Source organism: Ochotona princeps, chromosome 20, assembly GCF_030435755.1.
Source record: "Ochotona princeps isolate mOchPri1 chromosome 20, mOchPri1.hap1, whole genome shotgun sequence".
NCBI classification, from domain to species: domain Eukaryota; kingdom Metazoa; phylum Chordata; class Mammalia; order Lagomorpha; family Ochotonidae; genus Ochotona; species Ochotona princeps.
The window spans coordinates 40,083,757-40,110,346 of record NC_080851.1 but is presented as its reverse complement, the minus strand read 5'-3'; the positions used below and the strand labels follow the sequence as shown (position 1 = coordinate 40,110,346).

Sequence of the window (26,590 nt, the reverse complement as noted above, 5' to 3'; positions counted from 1 at the left end):
GAATCAAGTGGAGCAAAGATCTTTCTGCCTGGGTGGTTTTGACTGTTGCCTTGTAATACTCACTCTTAAGTAAGTAAATTGCTTTTTTTTTTTTAAGAATTTAAAAAAAACAGCATACTTTATACTCTGTATATTGGGGACTGTTTAATTTCTTCTTATTTTAATTATTTTTATTTTTGGTGATTTTTACATAGTTGTTTAGGGTGGTTGGTCAAGGCTACAGGGAGTTATGTGAGATCACCATTTCCACAATCTCTTTTTTTCCTTCCTGTATCTGGGGGAAGGGAGGAGATAAAGGGAGAAACCACACCCAGCCTCCCAACCATCCCATGATCCCTGATGTGGGGCATGCTCTAAGGGTCGTGCTCTTGAGGTTTTGATAGTTTAGCAGTTCTGAATTACTGCCGATCTCACCATTCAAGCACAATGAAATCTGTCCAGAATCCACTGGTTGATATAGTCCATCTTAGAGTCTCTGTTTGCCCACATATTCACCTCCAGCACTGTCTGAGATAGTTGATATGTTTGTTCTGTTCTTCGTGCTCTGTTATGGTACCCAGTGTGCTCTGCATGCTCCAATGTATTGCCATATCCTCCATGTGCGCCTGAATATGCTGTTCACTGCTGCATCGAAGCCACTGAGGAGGCCTGGCTCTAAAAAATACCCTCCATTGTCAGTCCATGGAACCTGCAGTTCTCTCCATGGTTGGAGTTCTGAATCCAGTGATTCGATTGGGGGGATCCCCAAAGAAACTTGATCTGATGTGATCCCAGACCTGATTCTTCTATGTGCATGCCAATAGAGGGTCCAGCACATTCCATCACTCAATCAGCTTAAGCACATGTTGGTGGTCAATATTGCTGGATCAGATCTGCCTCCAGCCCTTTCTTCTATACATACCAATGAGTGTTGCAGTCTATTAGAGAGGTGCTCACTGTTTCCCTTATGGGCTCTCTCCCATTCCTGGATCTTGCACTCTCCAGGAGTTTCTGCAGTTTAGCTTGGAAGAATTTGCCTCACCCCCTCTGCCAGAGCCATCATCTGCTAGGTGATGCTGTGGCAAAGTTCATCCAACCCAACCCTAACCCACTCTGGCTTATGCACATACCAGTATACAGCCTGCCGACCTTTGATTTTCCCTGTTCCATTAAACATGAATGCCAACAGATGTTATAGCCCTGCCCGGACTGGTCTGCCCAAATACCGGCTCTCACATTCACCAGGGGGAGTAGTGGCTCAGTGGGAGAGCTCCCTGCAGCCCCCCTACTGGGTACTCCTGCTTTCCCATGGGTCTCACTTGTAATGGTTATGTGCTGTGGCCCAGTCAGGCACAGCATAGCTCACCTTGGCATTTGCCATTGAGTGCTACAGCCTGGCTAGGCCCAGCTTGCCCCAGTTCAAGCTCTCATAGGTGGGAGCTACAGCCTAAGTAGTCCCACCAACTGCCAGTCCCATCTCTAATGTGAATTGTGTGTTGTTGCAGCCCAATTTGCCATGATCCACATACCATTCTGGTTCTCAGATTTGCCTTTGGGTGATATGAACTGGCCCAGCCTGGTTTGCCCCAGACCTGAGCCAAAGGTATGCCCTTGGGTACCGTAACCTGGCCTGGTCTATGCTGTTCCTTGTCGTGGTTCTTGCTCTCACCTGCAGGGACTGTGTCCCAACAGAGGAATTGCACAAGCTCTTCCATGAGAACTTATCCCAATGCCAGATCAGTGGGTCCATGGTGCAACCCTACTTTGTCCATCTCCTGTCTTAGCAGGAACAATGGCCTTTCCTGATTGGCCGTCAACCCATTCTGGGTTTTTCTGTTGGGTATTACAGCCCTCTCAGGATTGTCCACATTCAGACATAGCTCATACATAGCTTAACAGGGAGAGATGTAGCCTAGTCCATCCTACATTAAGCCTTGTTCTCATGAGCACCACTGTGTGCTGGAGTCTAGCTCAGTGTGGCACACACCAGACCTAGTCCACACTTGTGCCAAAAGAGACTGCAGCCATGTCCAGATTAGATAACAACCCCTGCTCTGCCCCTCACATTTACTAGTAGGAACCACAACCTAGTCAGTGTAAACTCTTAGCTCCCCAGCCAGGCCTGTTCCCAGCCATAGATCTTGCTTTTTCCAGTGGTTTCTCTGACCCAGCTTGGCATAGTCCCTCATCTGTCTTGGCCTTTGCTTTCAAATGCTGGAGCCTGGCCGGACCCAGCCTGCCCCCAGTCCCAACTCTTGCTGGTGGGTACTGTAGCCTGGACCTGCTCAGTCTATACCCATCCCTGGCCCGTTAAAACTGGTAGATGTGACACCCTACCCTGGAATGACCTGTGCTCCCGCCCAGTTTCTGCACTTGCTGGTGAGCTAAAAAAATTTTTTGGCCCTGCCTGGTCTGTCCCCTTGCACAACCAGCCCACACATTTGCCAACAGGTGGAGCTAACTTGCCCAGCTTGCCCACCTTGCCCAACCCCCAGACCTGGATCATGTGCTCACCAGCAGGAGCTATGACCCAGCAGGAGAGTTTCCCAAGTTCTGCTACTCTGCCTACTCCCAGACCCGGATCTCACTCATGTCAGTGGGTGCTAGGTCCTTGCCCGGCATAGCCTGCCTCTCCATTTTGGCCTTATGTGAGCTTATGAATGTTGTTTCCCAGGCTGCTGCACACTCTCTTTTAGGATGCATATGCTGGTGCTGTAGCCTGGACCTGCCCGGATTAATCTCGGTGTCTGTGCCCGCGAATGTCGACAGGTCCTATGATCACACCTAGCTCAACCCATCACCCTCCCAGCTCTTGATCTAACCAGTGGGACTTGCATTTCCACAGGTTTAGGCTCACATATCCAACACAGTATCTACTCCTGAACCTGGTTCTCCTACATGCTAATGTCATTGCCCTGCCTAATATGACCAATCCCTGTTCCAACATTCAGTCAGGCAGTGGGATCTAGCCTTGTCAGACAGATCCCCAGCCTGAACTTTTGCATTGACTAGCATGTGGTGGTCAGCAATATTCCTTTCTAAGAATCCTACTCAAAACTCCCATATGGGCTGGTGTATCAGTCTGTCCCATACAGTGCTTTTGGTCTCTCCCCTCCAAACCACCATGTCTCAGTCCCCTCATTTTCCTGCAAGTGCATTGGGCCTGTGGTTGGGAATCCCTCAGGATTCAGTTCTTACCTACACGTACAGTGGCCTTACCCATGAATGTCCCTAGGTAACAATGCCACACCCCAAGGCTCTAAAGCTCGCTCTGGGTGAAGCCAACAGGTGAAGCCTGGTGCCAGTTGGTGCTCTGGCTGCCCACAATTCCAGAATTTGCTCATTGCGTGGCATCATTGGCTGTTGCTAGTGCTCCAAGTATTGAGTGTGAGCTGACTCAGGTACCCCCAGCAGCCCCCATGCTGTTGGCAGCTCCATTAACACAGCCCAAGGTCCTTCCCACATATCTTAAAAAAAAAAAAAAAAGAATATGCAACTATGCTGACACACTGGTATTGTTAACACTTATTTGGCATTAACCAGGCCCATGATGCCCAGCAGCTCTTAGCTACTTTTCTCCCACCTGTGCAACACTTACCTAGGTATAATGCAAACTAGGCAGTTGCCTAGAGCTGGGGTGTTTAATAACTTCTAAATGGATCATTTTAGTGTGAAGGGATGATTCTGATTTTTAAAAAAATTAGTGAATTTTGATCAACCTGTATTTGAATATTATCACTGGGTGCAGTGTTATATTTAAGTATACACAGCATCAGGTGAGTAAACCAGGTGCCCAGGCTTTCCATGTTTGCTTATTTATTTATTTATTTATTTACAGCACACATTGTCCTCTGTTTCAGTTGCCTTATCATTGTGAACTGCAGTCACCACGCACTGGGATGGAACACTGGATCTTGTTCCTTCTGTCTCTCTTTGCTACCTTTCTACCTCCTTCCTATCCCTGGTCTTCACTCTGACCAACCCGTAGCAATCACAATTATAAGCTTGCAGCTATTTTTAAACATTTATATATGATAACATGTTACTTTTTCTACATTTGCCTTATTTTATTTCACTACATCCATGTTCATCTATTCTGTAACAAATAAGAATTTGTTGTTTTTAATGACTGAATGCAATCTTTTGGCATTCATTAGGTTTTACTATTAATAACATCAGGGGAAACAAATGAAATCTAGAATCAAAACCAATTTAGTAACTTTTTTAGTATACTAATTTAGTATGTTTTCATTTCTGAGCCTATTACTTCCTTGTCTATTTTGTGAATATTAAATTACATAACAATAAAAAGTAGTTATTCTAATTTGGTTACATATCTTAGACTAAATGCTTTTGGTTTTTTTGGCATTCAGTTGTGTGATGGCTATAGGTTTGGTATCTGTAGATATTATTTTATTGAGGCCTATTTCTGTGTACCACAACTGAGGTATATTTGAATATATTTATTTATTTGTACATTTCCTCAACTTACATATATGTTATTACAAATTAAATGTAGAAATTCATTGAGTGCTTTCTATAAGGTGCTTTCAACGATGCTTCTCCTTCATCCTGTTTATGTGAAATCTTTGCTTTGTTGGCCCATTTTCTACATTCTCTAGTAAGGTGCACCTTAGCTAGTTCATGTGAGCTTATTATTGTGATGCTTCTTTTATTTTACATGTGTTATAGAAATGTTTTATTAAAGATTTTATTTATTTCAAAATCAGATATATAGACAGGAGGAGAGACTTAGAGAAAAATCCTATGGCTCATGGGGTTTCCTGCCCAAGTGGAGAAGTGCTGGCTGCTGGGGACCACATGGGATCTCACATGCAAGATGAGGACATTACCCAGAAGGCCACCAGCCGCTATGATAAGAATTTTAAATCTGTTTTATCAGGTGTATTGGTCTATGAAATTTTAATGATTTTAAGCTAGATTTCTAGACTATGAGCAATTATTTCTGAAGAAGCATTAAGTAAATATATACAGAACTAATTGTACAGCAATGGAGATTGCATTTTTACTGAGCAATTCCATCTTTTTTTTAAACCTATTTTAAACAGTCAGTCATAGTTGAAGATCTTCCTGCTGCTAATTCAGTCTAGTTTAGGAATCCAAGTATTGTTCGGCTCAGCCTAATTTTGGAATGGTTTTCTTCGTTTTAGTTTTTTACTGTAATTCTAGAAAATTTGGTGTTAATTTGGTAGAATCTAGTAGTGAAGACACCTAGTGTTGACCTTTGGTCTGAAGAGATTTATTCCTGATTCACTGTTAACTGTCTGTTGGTTTTGTCAAGTTTTTTTGATGTCTTTCTCATTCAGTTTGCAGCCTAATGTTAAGAATCCAGAAATTGAGCATTTTTTTATTATTTATTTGTTTATAACTGCTGTTGACAGTCCCTAGTGACCCATTGCACATCGTGGTTTTTTTTTCTAGTAAAGACTTATTTTATCAGACCTGATGTGGAGACGTAGCAGCTAAAGTCCTCACCTTGAACACACTGGGATCTTGTATGGGCACCCATTCTAATCTTGTTGGCCACTTGTTTGATCAAACTCCCTGCTTGTGGCCTGAGAAAGCAGTCGAGGATGGCCCAAAGCTTAGGAAACCTGCACCCATGTGGGAGATCTGGAGGAATTTCCTGGGTCCTGGCTCTGGATCGATGCAGGTCTGACCATTGCTGTCACTTTGGGAATGAATCGTTGGATGGAACATCTTCCTGCCTGTCTCTTCTCCTCTCTGTATATCTGACTTTGCAATAAAAAAATAAAAAAAACATTTTAAAAATCATTTTATTGATATATAAGGCAGAACTATAGAGAAAGGGGGAAAATTAGAGAGATCTTCCTTCTGTTTTATTCCTTTCCAAGTGAACATGGTGGTTAAAACAGGACCAGATTGAAGCTTCTTCCCAGTTCTCCCAGATCAGTACAGGGAATCTAGCACTTGGGACATCCTCTGCATTCCCACGGGCACTAGAAAGGAGCTGGATCAGAAATAAAGCAGCTGGGCTTGGCACGATAACCTAGTGGGTAAAGTCCATGGCTTGCACATGTTGGGATTCTGTATTGGTGCTGGTTCTAATCCTGGCAGCTCCACTTCTCATCCAGCTCCCTGATTGTGGCATTGGAAAGCAGTGGAGGGTGGCCCAAACACATGGGGCCTTGCACCTGTGTGGGAGACTTGGAAGAAGCTCTGGGTTCCTGGCTTCAAATCTGCTCAGCTCCAGCCTTTATGGCCACTTGGGGAGTGAATCAGCAGATGGAAGATCATCCTCTCTGTCTCTCTTCCTTTTTGTTTTATATATCATGCTTTCCAATAAAAGTAATGTTTATAAAAAAGAAGAAAAAAATGCAGCAGCTCTGACTTTAATCTCACAAGTAGTGACAGAACCCACTTTGTCCAGAGAGCCCTGACCCACTCCTCTACAGTGATACCAATTGTAATATGTCCCTCGTCTTTTTGATGTTATATACTTGAGCCTACTTTTGCATTAATCTAGTTAAAGGTTTATTGATTTTGTTTTCCTTTTAAGAACAATGAATGTTTCCTTTATCTTCAGTATTGCTGAATACAGTTTTTATTCATTTCTTCATCAATCTGTATTTTGAAATTTTCCTTTTTCTACTCCTACACTTAGCTTCTTATTTTTCTGAGACTTGGAGATCAGTGCTTAGGATGCTATGTGACATTTTAGTTGTTATTGTTCAGGTGTTGAGCATGTAAAGTGAAAATGTTTGATTTCTATATTTCTCTGATGATGTTTGGTTCTTTCTCATTGGCAATAGGAAGTATAGTTAGAAATAAGAGTGTGCTTTGTTTGCCATAAAAATAAGCTCCAGAATGTGTGTCTTGAATTGCAGTAATTCATTTCTTATGGTTCTTTGTTTAAATTTTATTTTGATGCTGTTTACACAGTTGAGAAGGGAGCATGCATGCACATGTGGATACTGATTAAGCTAGGAAGGATCGAGAGTTAGGGGAAAGTGGATGAGACCATTGTTTTCAAATTTTGTTCGTCCTGTGTCTTAGGGATAGGGGAAAGAAGGAGAAAAGCCACTCCCAGAGTTCCAACAATAAAACCTTGGGTTGTGGAATGGCCATTTTATTTTCCAGGGTCCCTGATGTGGAGCATGCTCTGAGGGTTCTGTTCAAGTGGTTTCCATAAGAAATCCTTTCACAGTCCATTGGTTGACATTCCAACTAGTTTCCATTCAGTCAGATCTTCAGAGTCAACGCTTGCCAGGGCTAGTTGTCCAATCTTTTCTACCCTCCTTCATCTGCAGGCTCCAACAGACTGCCATATCCCCTATGTGCATCTGAGCATGTTCATTCAACAAATGAGAAGTCCCAGTTCTGATACATGATAATGCACAATTTCCACATTTATCTAAACTTTTGGAGTTCTGTGTCCATTGTATCAGTGGTCAGTATCCCTGAAGAAACTATCTGAGGTGATCATAGACTTGTATTTGTACTTGCCAGTATGAGATCAGCTCAGCTCAGTCTGTCACCCATGTTAGCCTATGCACACACAGGTGTTTGCAGTTGCTGGATAAGTTTTGTCTTTAGTCCCAACTCTTATGCAAACCAGTGGATGCTGTGGTGGAGCCCAAGTGTGCCGATCCCACATTCAGCTCTCATGTACAGCAGCAGACTGCTCTGTGCTGTGGCCTGGACCAGTGTGTCCTGTTCCCAATCCCAGTATTCATGAGTGTCAGAGGGTTCCATGGTCATTTTTTTGCTCAGCTCTTTAAAACTCTCAGCTCTTGTGCCAGCCTTCAGAAATTGCAGTTTCATAGGTTGAGCCCTCACAGTCCCCACAGGATCTACCCCCAGACCTAGTTCTTATGCATGCCTGTTGGTATCATGGCCAACTTAACATTATCTGCCCCTTCTATGAAACTCATTGGCTGTAGTGTAATCTTTCCCTGCCAGACAGGCCCCCAGCCCTACTGTAAGTATCTGCTGGTGGGTGGTGGTAGTCCATGTTAACCATCCCAGTTCAGGTCTCCCATGTGGGCATGTGTACTCATCTGACCCAGAAATTTCCTCAGTTATAGCTGCCAAACCACTAGGTGTTAGCCCCCTCATTTACCTGCAAGTGAAGTGGCTTTTGTCAGTAGAAATCCTTCGAAGTCATTCCTCAGCTGTAACATACTGCTTCAGTGGTCCTGCCTCCTGCACATCCCCCATTTCCCTTCTCCTGAGCAATCTGCAATTCCTGCTCCTGGAATCAAGCATCCCAGCCTAGCTGCTTGAATGCAGGTTCAGACATCCTGGCCTTTGCTGGGAGCGTAAACATGAGCTTGTACCCAGTGTCACCTCTTGGCTGGTGGTGGGAAGAGCATAGCCCAGCCTGGCTACTTAAAGGCAACTGAGCCATTCTGGCCTGGGCTAATTGCCAAACTGGATCCTGGACCACACTGGCCAACTTTGGCTGAGCTGAGGGGCACAGCATGGTCTGGTTGCTTAAAGGCAGCTTGAGCCATCCTGGCCTTGGCATGTGTGCAAACAGAACCCTCCCCCCAATGGCCGCTTTTGTCTGGTTGGTAGAAGGACAGAACAGGGCCTGGCTGCTTGAAGGCAGCTTGAGCCATCCTTGCCTGGATTGTATTAATGAAGGACATTGCAATGGATATAAAGTGGTGTATCATTGTAATTGCTATTTTCATTCACTTAATGATCAATCATGCTGAAAATCTTTTTGTGTGAATTAATTAGCCTTTTGATTATCTTCTTTGTAGAAAAATTTTTAGTTCTTTGTCCATTTGGTATCTGGTTTCATTGCTGTTGAGTCTCAGGGACTTTCCTGCCAACATGCCTGAGACCACCAAGGGGATGAGGTGTCAGTGTCTTTGGCTGCAAGAACCTCTGGGGATAGTCTGAGGGAGCATGTCCATTTATTTTAAAGTGAGCACAGCTCACTAGGAAGAGAGATAGCAGAAGGGCAGTTCCGGACAGCCCTCCCACAAAACAATGACATTGTAATTGAGTAGAAGGCTGGTCTGTCCCTTTAGAAACTCCAATCAAGTCACAGGTCAAGTACTGCAAACTCGGCTCTAAGCCATGCCTCAGGTCATAGGCAGGTAGGTTGTTAGTCATGTCCACCAGGTAGCATTTGAGTTGACAGTCATACTTCTACTGTAATACATGCTTATTTAATTTGTGACTGATGCACAAATTAAATGAAGATTGTCCTGTAACTCTACCGTGTGTTGAACTTAATAATGTTTTTAGTGTGGCAACTATGTTTACTATTGTTCTAACAATTGTTACACCCAGCCCACACTGAATGTGCTGTAATGTGTGAAGAGGAGTTAAATCTTGAAGACTACAAATAAAAGTATAATGCCATTGTTAAGGTACAATTTGCTAAATGTGTTTTCTCATTTTTATTGATTGGAAACTCAGATTTATACGAAGAAGTAGAGACAGATCTTGCATTCACTGGTATAATCCCAAAGTGGCTGCAATAACCGGAGCTGCCAGAGCTGAGCCAATCTGAAGCCAGGAACTTCTTCCAGGTTTCCCCTCAGGTCTAGGGTCTCGTGGCTTTGGGCCTCCTTGTCTAATGCTTTCTGAGGCCCCAAGCAGTGATCTGGATGGAAAATGAACAACCAGAATATGATCCAGTTCCACAGGAACAAGAAATAGAAAACTTGGAAACAATGATCACATCAACTTTTCCCTAACCCTTGAACCATCCTTTCCACCCTGATTACATATGTAAACTTAATTCACAATAAAAATAGGAAATTCACATATATGTATATTTTTGAGAGGCAGATGTACAGAAAGAAGGGGATACAAAGATTCTCCATCTGCTCTCACTCTGAAAGAGTTGCAATGGAAGGAGCTGGGCTGATCAGAAGCCTGATTTTCTTCTTGACCTATCACACAGGTTCAGAGTCCCAAGGCTTTTGGGTGTCCTTTGCCACATTCCCACACTACATGCAGGGTGCTGGCTAGAAGCGCATTAGCCAGAACACACACTGGCACCTCTATGGCATCCCAGTGCACGCAATGTGATGGCTTTCACCCCTAGGCTATTGTGCCAAGCCCATTTTCCAATTTCTCTATCTCTGGTTTTCAAATAAATAAATCTTTCAAAAACAGGGAAACAAAAAATCCCAAATCTAAGTAAAAGCCATGTTTCATTAGAAATATTAGGTTTTTTTGGCTTTTGTTTTTTTCTAGAGAGATTGTACTTGTATTATAAGCTTTTTGGATTATTAGGGTTTCTCTATCACTCTATTTTTTTAGATTTAGTTTTATTTTTATTGCAAAGTCAGATATACAGAGAGGAGAAGAGACAGTGAGGAGCATCTTCGATCTGATGAATCATTCACCAAGTGACAGCAACAACCGAAATTGTGCCGATCCCGAGCCAGAAACCAGCAGATTCCTCCAGGTCTCCCATGTGGGTGCACGTTTCCCAAGCTTAGGCCATCCTCGACTGCTTTCTCAGGCCACAAGCAGGGAGCTGGAAGGGAAGTGGAGCTGTGCTGATTAGAACTGGTCAACTTATGGGATCCTGGTGCTATCAAGGCAAGGACTTTCATTGCTAGGCCACCACGCTGGGCCCTCTATATCACTCTTAATAATTTGTCAAATATCAGGAGACAGAAACTTCCATGTGTTGTTCAAACTGGCAACTTTTATCTTTCAAGCTCCATGTGACCTAAACAACATAAGCATTCTCTTTTGGGTAAAGAAACGATCAAAGACTTCAGATGTAGGTCTCAAAATCAGCCATTTGGGAAATGTAAATCAACATCACAACGAGGTACATAACAAGGTATCGCAACCCTGTCAGAATGGCTATTAGTTTTTGAAGAAAGGGTAACACATACTGGTAAGGAAGTAAAAAAGTAGGATATTATATGCTGATGGAGTTATAGAATAAGTCAGCACGTGAAAAATAGTATAAAATTTCTTAAATGTTTAGAAATATGATTTCTGATTCCAGCATGGTAGCCTAGCAGCTAAACTCCTTGACTTGAATGTGCTGGGATCCCATATGGACACTGGTTCTAATCCCAGCATCCCTGCTTCCCATTCAGCTATCTGCCTGTGGCCTGGGAAAATAGTCGAGTATGACACATAGCCTTGGACCTTACACCTGCATCGGTGACCCTTAAGAACTCCTGGCTCCTGTTTTCGGGGGCACAGCAGCAGCCATTGAGACCACTTGAGCAGTGACTCATCGGATGGAATTGCCGGAGACCTGCTCCAGCTGACTGAGAGCTTGCAAAGGATAAGACACGGACCACTATGGCTTGATGCTCATAATGGACAACTCAGAAAAGCTGCCTTCTTTATTTATATACAAATCATCACAAGCTTTTGCACAATATCCACTTGTTTCATTTTTACATCTTGATTAAGAGAATACAAAAAACAATCCTAAGGAAAACATTTTCAACAATCATTACTCACTGAAACCTGCAGTCACCTGGCTAAAGCCAGGAACTCCACAGATGGCAGTGCATGTGGTTACATAGTGACAAATGATTTACATACACTTAAAATCAATTTTTACTAAACACAAGCAAACTAATATTGCTTAAAATATTAAGAGTACAGAATTAAAAGATCATAAAAGGATCTTATAAAAGCATATAACATAGATTCTTTGCTAAATCTTATAATCAAGTCATGCATTAATTACCGTCACCTTCACCTAGTGCTGATTCAATTGTTTTTTTGTTCTTTTGTTAAAGGGCAGTGAAAGGGATCAAGGCAGCACAGCCAGTCTACAGAGGGCCTTTACAAGAAACTTATCTATATAAACTGTTTTATCTATATAACTTATCTATATAAACTGTTTTTATAAACTGTTTTATCTATATAAACTGTTTTCTTTCCCTAAACATAAGTGCCAATATAAGATAGAGATTTTAAGCCACTTTGAGGGGGTTCACATTTGTTTCCCTTTAAAAGATGCCGCATATACTTTTGCTTTCTATGGTGAGAAACTAGACTACGTCACATCATGTGTTGTAACAGTTCGAGGCGCATGGTAAACAAACTCTTTGTACTTCCATTATTGCCATCAGTTGCAAGATATTATCAAGCCATTTCTTAAGGAAAACATTACTTATACTAGGGCAAATTCCAGGACAAAAGTGGGCACATAATAGGATGTTTGGAGACATTGTGGGCTCAATTGTACTATTGTATACTTTTAATTGTGTGTCATAGACTTATGTTGCTAAAGATGTTTTTATCATAATATGATTGATCAATTTGAGGTGTCATACCAGTTACAGGGATCACTTCACATTAGCAGAAAAACAACAACAACACCCTCCAGAGAATTCTATGAAACATCAGAGAGGTGATTGAGTGTCCACACAATGGGGTGAGGCAGCAATGAGGTGACCAGAGACATTCCGCCGGGCCTTGCCTCGCTGCCAGAAACTCCTCGTAGCCTTGCTAACCAAGGAGCAGTGCTCATCACACACCCATGCCATCCAACCCAACTGCATGGCTCCCCACATGGAATAACTTCCTTTCTGTAGCTCTTTGTCTCTCTATCTGACTTTGCAATAAAAACAAAAAAAGAATCTTTTTTAAAAAGATTAAAATTTTAAAAAGCTTACATAAAATTAAAAGGATTAAATGTGAATGAGATTACTGTAATTTTCAGCAATCTCACTACTGGTTGTATTTTCTGAAAGTTATGAACACATTGTGTAAAAGAGATGCCATGTTTTTTGTAACAGCACTATTGATAATACACAAGATGTGGAATGAATTGTGGTGTCCATCATTAGATAATTGAGTAAGGAAAATGTAGTATCTGTGTACAACGAGCTGTTATTCAGTTGTGGAAAAAATTCTGTGTATTATATGAAAATGAGTGTAACTAGAGGCCAAGATGTTGAGTGAAATATTCTAAGCACAGATATACAAATATGATATTCTGTTATGTAGAGTAGCAAAAAAAAAAAAAAGAATCACAACCAGCAACAAAAAGTGGGACCAGTGGTATATATCAGTATTGCTGCAAACATGATTTGTCACTTTTGATTTATATGTTTGTTAAATAGCGAATGACAATATTCTACCTTTGTTTTAATGATTTGTGTCTGTAAATGGTAAGATTGAAACATTTTTTTAATTTCATTATATTTATACTACTTACCTATTAAATTGGTCATCTTACTATTGTTTTAATCAATGAAAAATTAAGATCTTGAGTACAATGTGGATTTAAAACATGTTATTTCAATTGTTTAAGAGAATAACAGGGGAGGGAAGTCAAGATGGCCAACGGAGTTAGACTGATGTGACCGAGGGTCCTAAAAGTTAGTGATGGGAGCAGCCTGAAGTGAGCCTGAAAGGAAAAGAACCGCGGGGAGCACTGTGGTAAATCCCCCAGTGCAGCCAGTACTGAGAAAGGTGGCACACAGCAGTAAAACAGTTCAAATAACTAGAATCAGCAACCTGAGAAGGACAAGGAGGGTGCCCTGGGCTGCAGAGACTTGAGCGAAATCTGGTGAGCGAAATTCAGGGAGCCACTAACACAGGGTATTGTCCGCCCTTAGCAGGAGGTGAGGGACAGGCGGATCTCGGGGACAAAACCTGGTGAAGATTGCCTGAACTAAGCAATTCATGACAGGCTTGGATCTGGGCAAACAGGATGAAGAGGGTGACTAGGCACAGAAACAAAGTACCTGGGCGAACCTGGGACCTGGAAGTCCCCAGCACTGGGTGGCGCCAATTTCAGGGCCAGGAGAACCCCACAAAAGGGAGATCCAATAGCTACCATAAATATCGCCCTGTTTTAAACAGCCCACACTACTGCAGAGTGAAGAAGTAGGGCAAGGGAACCCAGGCACCACAAAGAAGGGGGAAAATTCTAGGACAGCACTAGGTGGCAGCAGAGGTCAAGAATTAGAGGCTAGCAATATCAGATCACACAGATATGGGGCAAGGTAACAGGAGAAGAAATGAGTTAGAGGAAAAAGCCAGTGCCACCCCAAAAAGTCACCAAAAGGCCTGGTCAGTCGCAGAGATGACAGATGAAGAAATTGATGACCTATCAGACAAGGAATTCAGAAAAATAATTAGAAAACTCTTCAGAGACAATGAAAAATGATGGGAGGAGCTTAAGAAGTTCAAAAGCCACATGAACACAGAAACAACACTAGTCAAAAAATGAGATCCTTGACCTGTAGCACAGAGTTGAGATCTCTGAATTGGAAGATTCCCAGAATGAAAATAGGCAGAACATGAATCAGCTGGAGAAACATTTGAACAAGGCCAATAAGGCTATACAGGAAATGAACGACAACATCAAGAAGTTGAATATCAGAATTATAGGCCTTCCAGAAGGAGTGGAAAGAGAGACAGGTATGCAACTGGTGTCGATGGAATTATACTGGAGAACTTTCAAAACACTTGTACCATGAACCCTGCCCAAATCCACGAAGGTCAGAGAACTCCCCAACAGATTTGACCCAAAGAGATCCTCACCCAGATATGTGGTACTCAAGCTCTCCTCCAACGAATACAAAGAAAGAATTCTGAGACTAGCACGAAGCATAGACAAGGTTACGTTATGGGTAGGCCAATCAGGATCACTGCTGACTTCTCAGATCAAACGCTTGAAAATGAAGAGAATGGAATAAAGTCTTTCAAATCCTGAGACAGAAAAACTGTCAACCAAGAATAATGTACCCAGCAAAGATCTCATTTATATTTGAGAATGAAATTAGATACTTCCACAGCAAGGAGAAACTAGAAGAATATGCCAGTACAAAACCAGTCCTACAAAATCTCCTTAGAAATTTGCTAATCCCAGAAAAAAAAAAGAAACAAACCATAAGCAAGTATGGCAAATGGGAAGACCTTGCCACTAAAGTCCATTCCAGCAAAGACAATTAGACACCAACACCCACAGAAACATATGCACATGGCAGTGCAAATTAGCAATCAATCAGTATCAACTCTTAACATAAGTGGCCTAAATTAATCAGTCAAAAGACATAGATTAATAGATTGGATCAACAAAAGGACCCAATTGTCTGTTGCCTACAAGAGACACATCTAACCAGAAAATATTGTAAGAAACTGAAACTGAAGGGATAGAAAAACATATTTCACGCAGTGGACGAGAAATAAAGGATGGTGTAGTGGTCCCAATTTCAGATGATATAAACTTCAATGTGACTACATCAAAAGGACATAGAAGTGCGTTTTATATTGTGGAAAGGAATGATCCATCAGGAAGTGATTACCATCCTTAACATCTATGCCCCAAATTCAGATGCACCCAGCTACGTGAAGCAATTACTTAAAGACTTATAGGGAGATACAGATGAACGTACAATAATCCTGCCATATGTGAACACCCGTTAACACCAATAGACAGATCAATGAGACAAAAGCTCAAGAGAGAAACTACAGAGCTCACACAAACAATGGAACAATCAGACTTAGTAGACATTTATAGAACCTTTTATTCCTAGGCCGCAGGTTATACATTTTTTTTTCAGCAGTGAATGGAACCTTCTCCAGGATAGACCACATGATAGGAAACAAAGCAAGTATAACTAACTTCAAAAAAACTGGAATAATACCATACACCTTCTCAGGCCACCACGGAATGAAATTGGAAATTAACAATTCAAAATGCCCCGGGAAATATATAAACTCTTTGAGGTTGAGCAATGTGCGATTAAACAAACAATGGGTTAGAGAAGAAATTACAGAAGAGATAAAAAAATTATGGAAACCAATGAAAACTCAGATACAACATTCCAAAGCTTGTGGGACACCACTAAAGCAGTGTTATGTGGTAAGCTCATTGCAATTGGTGCTCATGTCAAGGCCCAAGAAAGGCACCAAATACAGGAATTAAGCACACACCTCCAGGAAATGGAAAAACAACAGCAAAATGACCCCACAAACAATACAAAACAAGAAATTATCAAAACAAAGGAGGAGATAAACCAAATAGAAATAAAAAACTATATATAAAATCAATGAATCAAAAAGCTGGTTTCTTGAGAATAAAAATAAAATAGACTCCCCACTAGCCCGACTGACAAAGAAATAAACAAGAGAAAGCAAGAATTAGCAGCATCAAAGATGAAAAAGGCAACATAACAACAGATACTGTAATCACTAAAGAAATGATTGAAAATTACTACAAGGAACTGTATTCTAATAAATCAGAAAACTACCCAGAAATGGAAAGGTTCTAGACTTCCACCACTTACCAAGACTTACCTCTGAGGCAACAGAAGACCTGAACAAACCCAAAACTGAATCAGAAATAAATAGAGTCAGTGATTAAAGATCTCCCAACAAAGAAAAGCCCAGGCCCATGTGTCTTCACTACAGAATTCTACAAAACATTCCAAACAGAGCTAACTCCAATCCTCTACATGCTCTTCAAAATAATAGAAAAGGAAGCAACTCTTCCAAACTCATTCTATGAAGCCACCATCACTTTAATCATAAAACCTGGTAGAGAATTAACAGAGAAGAAAAAATACAGACCGATCTCCCTGATGAACATTGATGCTAAGATTCTCTACAAAATCCTAGAATTCAAAAAGCATCAGGCAGATCATTCATCCAGACTAAGTAGGATTTATCCCGGGAATGCAGGGATGGTTAAACATATGGAAATCCATAAATGTGATACATCACGTCCAAAAACTGAAGAACAAAAATCATATAATAGTATCAATAGATGCAGAAAAAGCCTTCGACAAAATCCAACACCACTTTATGTTAAAAGCCCTAAACAAGGTAGGGTTTTCTTTTTTTTTTTTTTTTGCAGGGAGGTGCTTGGGGAAGCCCAGAGCCTATCAAACTGTGTCGCATAATGCAATGTAATTAAAAAAAACTTGAACTTCCTCTGAATTAAAATTTGATGAGTTAAGAAAAAAATAAGAAAACTGTGATCACATAAAAAAAATAACAGGGGAAAAGGGAAGATTGAAAAGAAGTATCATGCTGTTAAAATGATATGTATCAGTTACATTAGCTCTGTTTCATTGTTAAAAGTAGTAAATAAATAACTGGAATAAAAAGAAAAACCCAGGGCCCAGTGGCGTGGCTTAGAGGAAAATGTCCTTGCCTTGAACACCCTGGGATCCCATATGGGGGCTGGTTCTAATCCCGGCAGCTCCGCTTTCCATCCAGCTCCCTGCTTGTGGCCTGGGAAAGCAGTCGAGGATGGCCCAAAGCATTGGGACCCTGCACCCGCATGGGAGACTCGGAAGAGGTTCCAGGTTCCCGGCTTCAGATCGGTGTGCAACAGCCGTTGCGCTCACTTGGGGAGTGAATCATTGGATGGAAGATTTTTCTCTCTCTCTCTCCTCCTCTCTGTATATCTGACTGTAATAAAATAAATAAATCTTACAAAAAAAAGAATCATTTGACCAAATATCAAAGGGCTTATTAAAAAACAAAAAAGAAAAACCCAGATAACTGCTTAATGCTAAAGAGCTTCCAAAACATAAAAAAAGGATTAGGTTTGTTACAGCATGGCATTTGTCTTATATGTATATCTTCTGTTCAGCTGGCAGGCTATGACTAGCTGATACCAACTACTTGTCAGAAGAAGATAGTTGTTTAAGAGACTATCATTTGTTTCTCTCCTAAGCTGTAGTTTACTATGTAGAAATTCAAACTTCAGTTTAATTATGTTATTCCATAAAAAATAAATCAAAAACAGAGAGTTTTAATATGTGCATACTTAAAAGTGAAAAAATATATATTGTTTTATATATTTATACACTGGAATTGCATGCATATGTATTCCATAATTTTTTGATTTTTGCATATGTGCATATATATGTATTATTGATATATATGATCATATATTATTTATATTTGATTTCAATATAAGCTCTAGGAAATATTTACTCATGCTTAAAAATATTTTCGGTATTTCATTATTTCACTTTAAAATAAGAAAATTGAAGTTTATTATCGCTTTGTAATATTTTTAAGTATCTCTGTATGTTTGAGGATATCATTAGTAAGCTATTCAAAAATCTTCTCATTATCTTGTGCAATATTAAGCATTTATCTTAATTACCTAATCTAGCATGTTATTTAGCTCATGTGTATCTAAAGATTGCACAATGAAATCATTTTATGCTCATTATAGAAAACAATCTGATACAGGATAATAATGGAATTGTAGCTTTAGAATTGCAAATGTAATATGGGACAAAATGTTTTTGTTTTACCTTATTTGCCATATACATTGTAAATTAAGCTGCATTCCTAGAAGATGCAAATTGAACACACAGAAAAGAATTAAACTCAGCTTAGTATCATAGCTGCTGAGTTAATATTTTGGCTCAGTGTCAATATGATTGCTTATGTTAATTTAGTTGAAAATCAGAGTGGCAATAACAGAGTGATACCTTCCACTTGGAGAGCTATTCTAACAATGCCTTCAACAGTTCATTAGAATGAGAATCTTTAGAGAAAACAACCTTTAATCGAATAAGGAATATTCTGTTGTAATATTAGAATTGCAAGAATAATACAGCTCAAGATATTTTCATTTAACTGTTAGTCTATGATGCTGTATAAATTATAAATTAAACCACATCCATAGATTTTTTTTTTAATTTCATTGAAACTCCATCTTTTATTTTGGAATAGATATCCACAATGCAATGTAACCTCACTTCTCAATATGATAGTCTCTAATACATAATTCCTCCTGCTGAATAAATGGGCATGCATGATCTTGTATTTTGCATGAGGGGTGCAGCAAATAAACGATCAACACAGCAAAGAACCAATCAAGAGAATGGGAGACAATCTTTGCTTATTACACAGCCTGATATCCATGATTGGCTCATTCTTGAATCTGGTGCTACTTTAATCAAAGGAAACAGATTCCTCACTTTGAAAATAGCAGTTGTCTCTATGTTACAATTAAATTGGACAAGAAACTTGTGGTTCTATGTTTTACATAAATCTATGTTTTACATAGATTGTAATTAAATTTGTCCTTAATTTTTCACAAAGTTCACAATTGTCTTAATGATTTATAATCCATAATTTATATAAAATAGGTAATGCACAAATAAGAAAATCATGAATTACTATTACCTGTTCTGCTACCCATTTTTTAATTAAATTTATTCATTAATTACATTATGTTGTAATTACATAGAGTCTGGGATTCTCCCCCCCTCCCTCCCCCCATGGTGGGTTCCTCCACCCCGCTGCATAACCATAGTTCAAGTTTAGTTGAAATTCCCTCCCTGCAAGAATTTGCCAAGCATAGAGTCCAACATCCCATAGTCCAGACAAGTCCAACTACTTATTGGGAAGACCCTCTCTGGTCTGAGGGCAGAGTCAGCAGAATATTTTCCCGGTCAAATAAAAGCACTAATATACCATTTGCAACAATCCACATCCATAGATGTTGCAAATTAAATATACAAAGAATGCACGGTCACTGTTTCTATTTAATAATGCAGAACTGAGGAGACATGTGCTGTTACAGGGGTTGGTGTACTTTGAAGATGTGGCTGTGGACTTTACCCAGGAAGAATGGCAGAATATGGATGATACTCAGCGGGCCCTGTACAGAGAGGTGATGCTTGAGACCTATAACAATCTGATGTTCTTGGGTGAGTAAAACTCTGTCATGCCCAAACAGAACACTTCTGTATAGATGACAAATGAAACAAGAGTTTATAAAGTGCAGTAGTTGGTAGGACTAATGGTGATTTTGGAAAATCTGCATCATTCTCCATTCACAGGGTACTCCATGACAAAGCCTGATGTGATCTTCAAGTTGGAGCAAGAATCTGCACCATGGACAGTGGAGAAATCTGTGATGCAGAAACTTCCAGGTAGGTCAGCACATAATTGGCAGGAGAATTGATACATAGCTCAGTAAATGTTGACTGGAATTATATTTGAGTTTTACTTCAAGTTTCTTTCAGAAGGACAGCTGGTGAGACATACGCATTCTAATGTCTCCATGTATAAGTTTATTCTAGCAATTTGCCAGCCTGTCACCATAAATCTAGAAGTATACATGGGTCTTTTCATGATCCCAAACACTTGAATCACATCTGCCACCACCCAAGATACATTTTCAGGAAGTTGTTTTTGAAGCAGAGTAGTCAGGAAAAGACAAACTAGTGCTGAGAAAGGATGTAAGATACCCCAAGCCTTATTTTGAATTTTTATACCATATTTTCTGTCATATCCTGCTTTAAGTTAAATATGCAATCTCACATAATTGAAATTTTTATTTTAAAAACTAGGTATTATGTTAAGGTATTAATAGATGAGATGTAATGGGTATTTAAAAATGCTCATAAATGTCCACATTTCACTAATATTAAAATGTGCTGTATTTAGAATGTTAACAAATCTCATTGGCTTCACTGGAACATTTGAAAAGAAACATTTAGATGTGATTCATAGATATGATTACTCTTTTCCTCATTTCAGATCCCCATGGAAAGAATGAGCTGCTTGGAGCTAATCAGAAAGGTCAAGAAATAATCTTCAGGCAAGTTTTAATCACAAAAATTATAGAATAACTGAAAAGAGAGCTGCATTGCCACAAAGATGCTTAGCATTAGCTCTGGCCATAATTGCAGCACAATATGAAAGGGAAATTGTATAAAAATGAGACTTGAGAAACAGGATTTCTTTATTTGTTTCTACTTTTTTTTCCATTTTCAGACAGAAGTTTTATTTGCAAAGTGACCAGGTGAATGTAGAAAGCAGAGGGAATCAAACAGCATTTCTTGGGAGAGAGCCAGGAGATGGTGTGCCTCTTGAATGGAGACAGCAAAATTTTTCAGAAGGCTCATAGGGAAGCCTCGTAGGGAGGCCCTCTCTGGTCCAAAGGCAGAGCCAGCAGAGCGTCATCCTGTTCAATTAGAAGCTCCAACCTACCATCATCAACAATCCAGGTACAATGAGGCTGGTGCAGAGTCCACTGGTTGACATAGTCCATCATAGAGTCTCCCCTTTTCCAGTATTTAACTACAAACATATAGCTAAGGTGGTTGATTGATCTACTCCATCTTCCATCTTTTCTTGATTAATGTTCAAATTCCTCCATTTTGATTAAGGGAGTCTCCAAAGAAAGTTTGAGGTGTTCCAAGACCAGGTTCCTACATGTGCTAGTAAGAACAGTGCCCGCCATAGTCCATCACCCCGATCAGCTGGTGGTTGCAACTGCTGGGCTGGTTCTATCCAGCCCCAACCTCCACTGGAACCAATGAGTATTGCATTCCATCCTGGTTCTGCCCATCACACACTCAGCCCTCACCTAAACCAGTGGGAAGTGTGCTGGTTGGGTGCTGCGTTCCTAACAGGCACAGGCAGCCTTGCCCTGGCATTTTGTGTTGTTTACTATTTTTATCACAACTGAACCTGGCCAGACCCCCACCCAGCTCCAGCACTCGGGCTTGCCAGTGAATGACGCAAGCTGACTCAGTCTGGTCCTCCCCCAACCCGAGCGAAATGTATGCAAGTGGGACACTTTCCATAGCCCTTCTGGGTTGTTTACCTCCATGCTTCCTGCGTTTATTTGTAGGGTCAGTGTCCTGTCAGAGGAACTGTTCAGGTTCCTCCATCAGACCCCTCTGGCATCAGGTTTTTAGCATACCATCAGGTCCATGGGCCAGCACTGCTCATTTCGTCTCTTGCCCCAACAGGATCAGCGGCCTTTCTTAACTGGTCTTCAACCTATTCTTGTTCCTGCTGTTGGAAGTTTCATCCCAGCCACGGCTCGTCCACACCCGCATATAGCTCATGTATGGCTCAGTTGGGGGGTCTTAGATTTCTAAGTGTGCCCTGAGCATTCCTTGTCTGGACAGGAACCTGTAAGACACTTCCCATTGTATTGGTTGTCTCTCAAGCAGCAACGAAATAGCTGCTACTACACAGCTTCAAATCTGCACCGGCCATACTATGGCTGTTCAGCTCTCAGAGGTAGGCAGCCACATGAGTGACAAAGTTGAAGAAACTGGCTTTTTCTCAACTCATGTATGAAATGTGCAGGGGGTCATCCAAAGGCCCACGTAAGTCATTTCTATAGATGAAACCCAAGGGCATGGCATGGTAGGCTAGTGGCTGGGCCTCACCTTGCATGCACTGTGATCATATATGGACCCTGGTTTGTACCATGGCAGCCCCACTTAACATCCAGCTCTCTGCCCGTTGCCAGAGTCCAGCTCAAGTGAAGTTCAGAACTTGAGAAGGGTGCTTGGAGTAGACATAGAATATAAATGGACCACTGCAGTTTCAGGATCATAACAGACAATTTAAAAAACTGTCCTCTTTATTTTATACAGAAGACTTCACCAATTCTGACACCCACTTTTCACACCTGGTCAAAGGGGGCATTTCTAAGGATAGTTCTGCCAATTGTTTCCCTTGTGGCAGGATATCAGCTGACCCAATCATGTGGTCAGGAAGTTCTCAATAGATGGTACATGTCAATCAGTAACACATTCCTATTACAATCCTGATTCTACAGTTAGTTTTGAATCAGTTATGGGAGGAAGTGTATCAGAGAAGGAGGGACCTAAAGATTAGTGAAAGAGGGAAAGAATAGATTTGTACAACATCTAGGGACTTCACATCCTTGACTATGATATAGTCAATGTGGGAGGACAATCCTAAGCATAGGTTCCTGTTACATGTAGGGACCTAACACCCTCAATTTTCATATGATGAGTGGGGCAGCCGAGAGAGCAGAAATAGTGAAAGGCCTTTTGCTAAGACGTTATCACCAACATCATCTTCCAAGCTCACATTGATCTTTTTTTTTTTGTTAGTAATACTATTATGTCCATATTGTTTCCATCATGTATCTGAGGTAAAGGGGGATATTGAGGGAGAAGCCCCACCTGGTTTCCAGCCCACCCCAAGTCCCGGATGTGGGGCATGCTCTCTGAGATGTTTGCTCAAGTGGTTTTAATAGTTCTCCATTTATGACTCGCTGCCTGTTTCGCTCGATGAGGTCGTCCACTGATTGATATGGTCCATCATAAAGTCTCTGTTTGCCCCATATTTCGCTGCCAACATATAGCTGAGATGAATGATTGACCTGTTCTGTCTTCTGTCTTTTCTTGGTTAGAGTTCTGAGTCCAGCCGTTCAATTGGGGAGATCTCCAAATAAACCTTGCGGTATTCCCAGACCAGATTCTTGTATGTTCTAGCAAGCACAGGGCCCAGCACAGTCCATCACCCCGATCAGCTGGTGGTTGCAATTGCTGGGTTGGTTCTGTTTTCAGTCCCAACTTCCACTGGAACAAGTGGGTGTTGCAGTCCAGTCTGGTTCTGCCCAGCACATACTTGGCCCTTACATCAACCAGTGGGAGCTGCAGCCTAGTTGGGGCGACCCACAATAACCCCTACCAGGCCCACCCCCTACCCTGATTTGCCAGTATGTGTAGCAGTAGACCAGTCTGTCCCCCATCCCATTTGGCTCTTATACTTGTCAATGGGCATTAAAGCTTAGTTCCATCTAACCAGCTCAACTATGCAGCTCTCACGGATGTTGTTGATTACCTCTCTATCTAGCCACCCCAGTCCCCGTCCTAGTTTTCATACCCTCCCGCGGGAGTAGTGACCCAAGAGGGGGAACCCACTATTTCCCTCCCAGGTCTCTCTCAGTCCCGGTTTATGCACTCTTTAGGTAGTTCTGTGATTTGACTTGACAGAATCAGTCCCCAGTGCCAGCTTCTGCCAGCTGATGCTGCGGTTAAGCCCAAACAACCCTCACCCACTGTAATTTATGCTTGCACCCGCAGGAATAATCCTCCCAGCCTGGCTTTTCCCTGATTTAGTCCATATGCAGCGCACAGGTGTTGCAGCATTGCTTAGTCTGGTCAGTCCCCATCCCAGCCCACGTTCTCCACTGGGAGTAGCTGTCCTGCGAGGGGACCAGCCCCTTAATCCCATGGTGGAGGAATCCACCATGGGGGCAGGGTTTGAGGAGGGGTGGGGAGAATCCCAGTACCTATGAAAGTATTTCACATAATACAATTTAATTAATGATTTAAAAAAAGACATCAAAAAAGAAGAACAAGGAGGCCAGAATTTTGGTCCCATGTCAGGTAGTTGGGATTCAGGATCCAATTAGAGAGTATCAAGTCATGAAGAAAATTGGCGTCTTCTTGGGATTGTCAATCCAACAGTTTTCAAAATATGAAGACCCAGAGACTTGCTTCTAAAATGAAAATTGACATGATAGCAAATGTGAAAAAAGCAGTTGGTGATTAGAGACTTTAAAGTCCTAACCTTTCATACTTCCTGTCTCCACCACCTACCTCCTAAAAGCTCAATCAATCTGGAGGATTAGCTGGAGGTAAGCAGTGACTGGGGATTACATCTATGGGTGGATGTGTTCATGTTTGTGTAGAGGCACGATATGCCAAGGGTCATTTCTACAAATTTACTACAAACCTTGTGGAATCTTCTCTTTGCTAAGTCCGGCCACACAGCTCTTGTATAAGAGCAGGAAGTCTTTTTCAAGTCCTATGTTGTGTACAGAATCAAATGTTACCAGAAAAGCTCAGTGATTCTTTTTTTTTAAACTTAGTATAGAAACATAGAAGTGTGGAATAGGGTAGAAGGATGGGATTCACAGGAATTGGGAGAAAACAGAGGAGTGGGTCCTTTTTTCCAGTTACACATCCTGCTTCAGCAACCAATGGTTGGGACAACATTCAAGTTACTAACTGGGTGTCTCCAATTTCAAGAAGCACACCACCACCTAGTTTTCTCTCGAGAAGTGCTTTCCCCTTCCCTCCTCTTCCCCTGCTCACATGGCCACTTTGCAAATAAAACTTCTCTGTCTCTAAACAGATAAATTTAAAAAATGACTTTGAGATCTAGTTTCTGTATCCACCTCCTAAAGGTGAGCAACTGGTATTTAGTAGAAATCTACGTTTTTTCTCTATCCTCACGTACACTTGCTGTTCCTGGTTGGACCCGAGCCAGATTGGAGTCCATGCTTGTGACCCTAGGTTCAGCCACTATGACCATTTGATCAACTGGGCCTTGGCCTGCCTGGACTCAAGAGGCTTTGCCCTTCCTGCTGAGTACACTGGGAGCAGATACCTTGGGAACAAGGCAGGCCTAGGCTCCACCCACCTCCAACATCAAGAGGTGGGTGAGACTGGGGGAGTGCGACCTAATCATTTTTTTCATGAGTTGGGTTTCTGTGTAGTGTGTGTGTGTGTGATTTAATTGCACTCAATGTTTGTGTGTGCATGTATTAGATCATTAAGGAGAAATTGGTGTGATCATTTCCAAATTTTCTATTTTTCCTTCCTGTTTTGGATCAGGGTTAAATGATACTCAGAGAAGCTATACCACCCTCCCAACCATCCTAGTACTTAAGAATGGCACTGGACCCCTGATACCAAACCAGGGTGTCAGTGTGGCACACACTCCAAGGTTTCTGTCCAGGTGGTTCTGAGAGTTCTGAAATGATGTCCATCTCACCAATTCAAGCAAGAGGGAACCCTTTCAATGTTCATTGGCTGACATGGTTGACCTTAGAGTCTCCTTTTCACCCAGATATTTGCTGTCATCATTTGGCTGGGGTAGTTATTCAATCTCTTTTCTCCTCCTTTCTCTTGGATGGTCCAGATGTGCTTTCCAGGCCTCAGTGTGCTTCCATCTCCAGGTGGAGCCAGGCCAGTTGTCCAATACTCCTTTTCAACTGAGGAGTACCAGTTCTTGCAAGTGCGCCAAGACCTTGAACCAGTTGATCCTGCACAAGTGGAGCCCCACCCTCAGTGCTCACTGAGCTAGCAGCCCCATGCAGGCATGTAAAGTATCCAAGCCAGGTGACCTGAGGCCTGCCACACCCTCTATTCCGAGGACTTGCAGACCCAGGACCCATTGCGCTGGCCAGCCAAGGACCCAAGCCAAGCAACACAAACTACCACACACACAGCCACTGAGGCTCATCACACAGCTGTGCCCAAGGGTCCAGACAAGGCTTCCAGGGCCCCACTGGAACTCCTGCACCCAGAGATCATGTGTCTAGCACCACCATCATCCTCCTGAGCTCCTCCTCTCCACTCACATTCCATCAGCATGTATTGCAGTCTGGCTCATTCTAGTATTCCCCCAATTCCACTTCATGTTGCTGCTTGCTGAAGCCTATCCAAGTACAATCCATCTGGAGGTTGAGCTGGAGCTAGACAGTGGCTGGGGGTTACGTGGGTGTGTGGTTGTATTCCTCATTGTGCAGAGGCATGAGGTGCCAAGGATCATTTCCAGAGGTTTAGTACAAAACTTGTGGAGTCTTCTCTTTGCTCTGTTTAGCCTCATAACTCTTGTATAAGAGCCAAAATTCTTTCTCAAGTCCCATATTTTCCACTGAACCAAATGTTACCATGGAATCTCAGTGATTCTTTCCTTTAACATAGTATAGAAAAAGATAATGAAAAGCAGTTGTAGCCAAATTTTTACTGTTAATTGACCCATTGAACTTGGAAGAGGCGAGGGGGAAACAACACCCTGGAGGGGCTCAAAGATCTGGTGATTTTTCAATGGAGAGAAAATGATAACATAGTTTCTTTTAAATTTGCTTTTCCCACAGGAAGCCTGA

At 41.6% G+C, this 26,590-nt stretch overlaps 1 protein-coding gene across 1 annotated transcript in view; it reads right to left on the bottom strand.

Moving 5' to 3' along the window:
* The window catches only part of LOC131482770 (cTAGE family member 9-like), a 565,689-nt gene that overhangs the window by 310,810 nt on the left and 228,289 nt on the right, over positions 1-26,590 (bottom strand). The gene's annotated exons all lie outside the window — the stretch shown is intronic.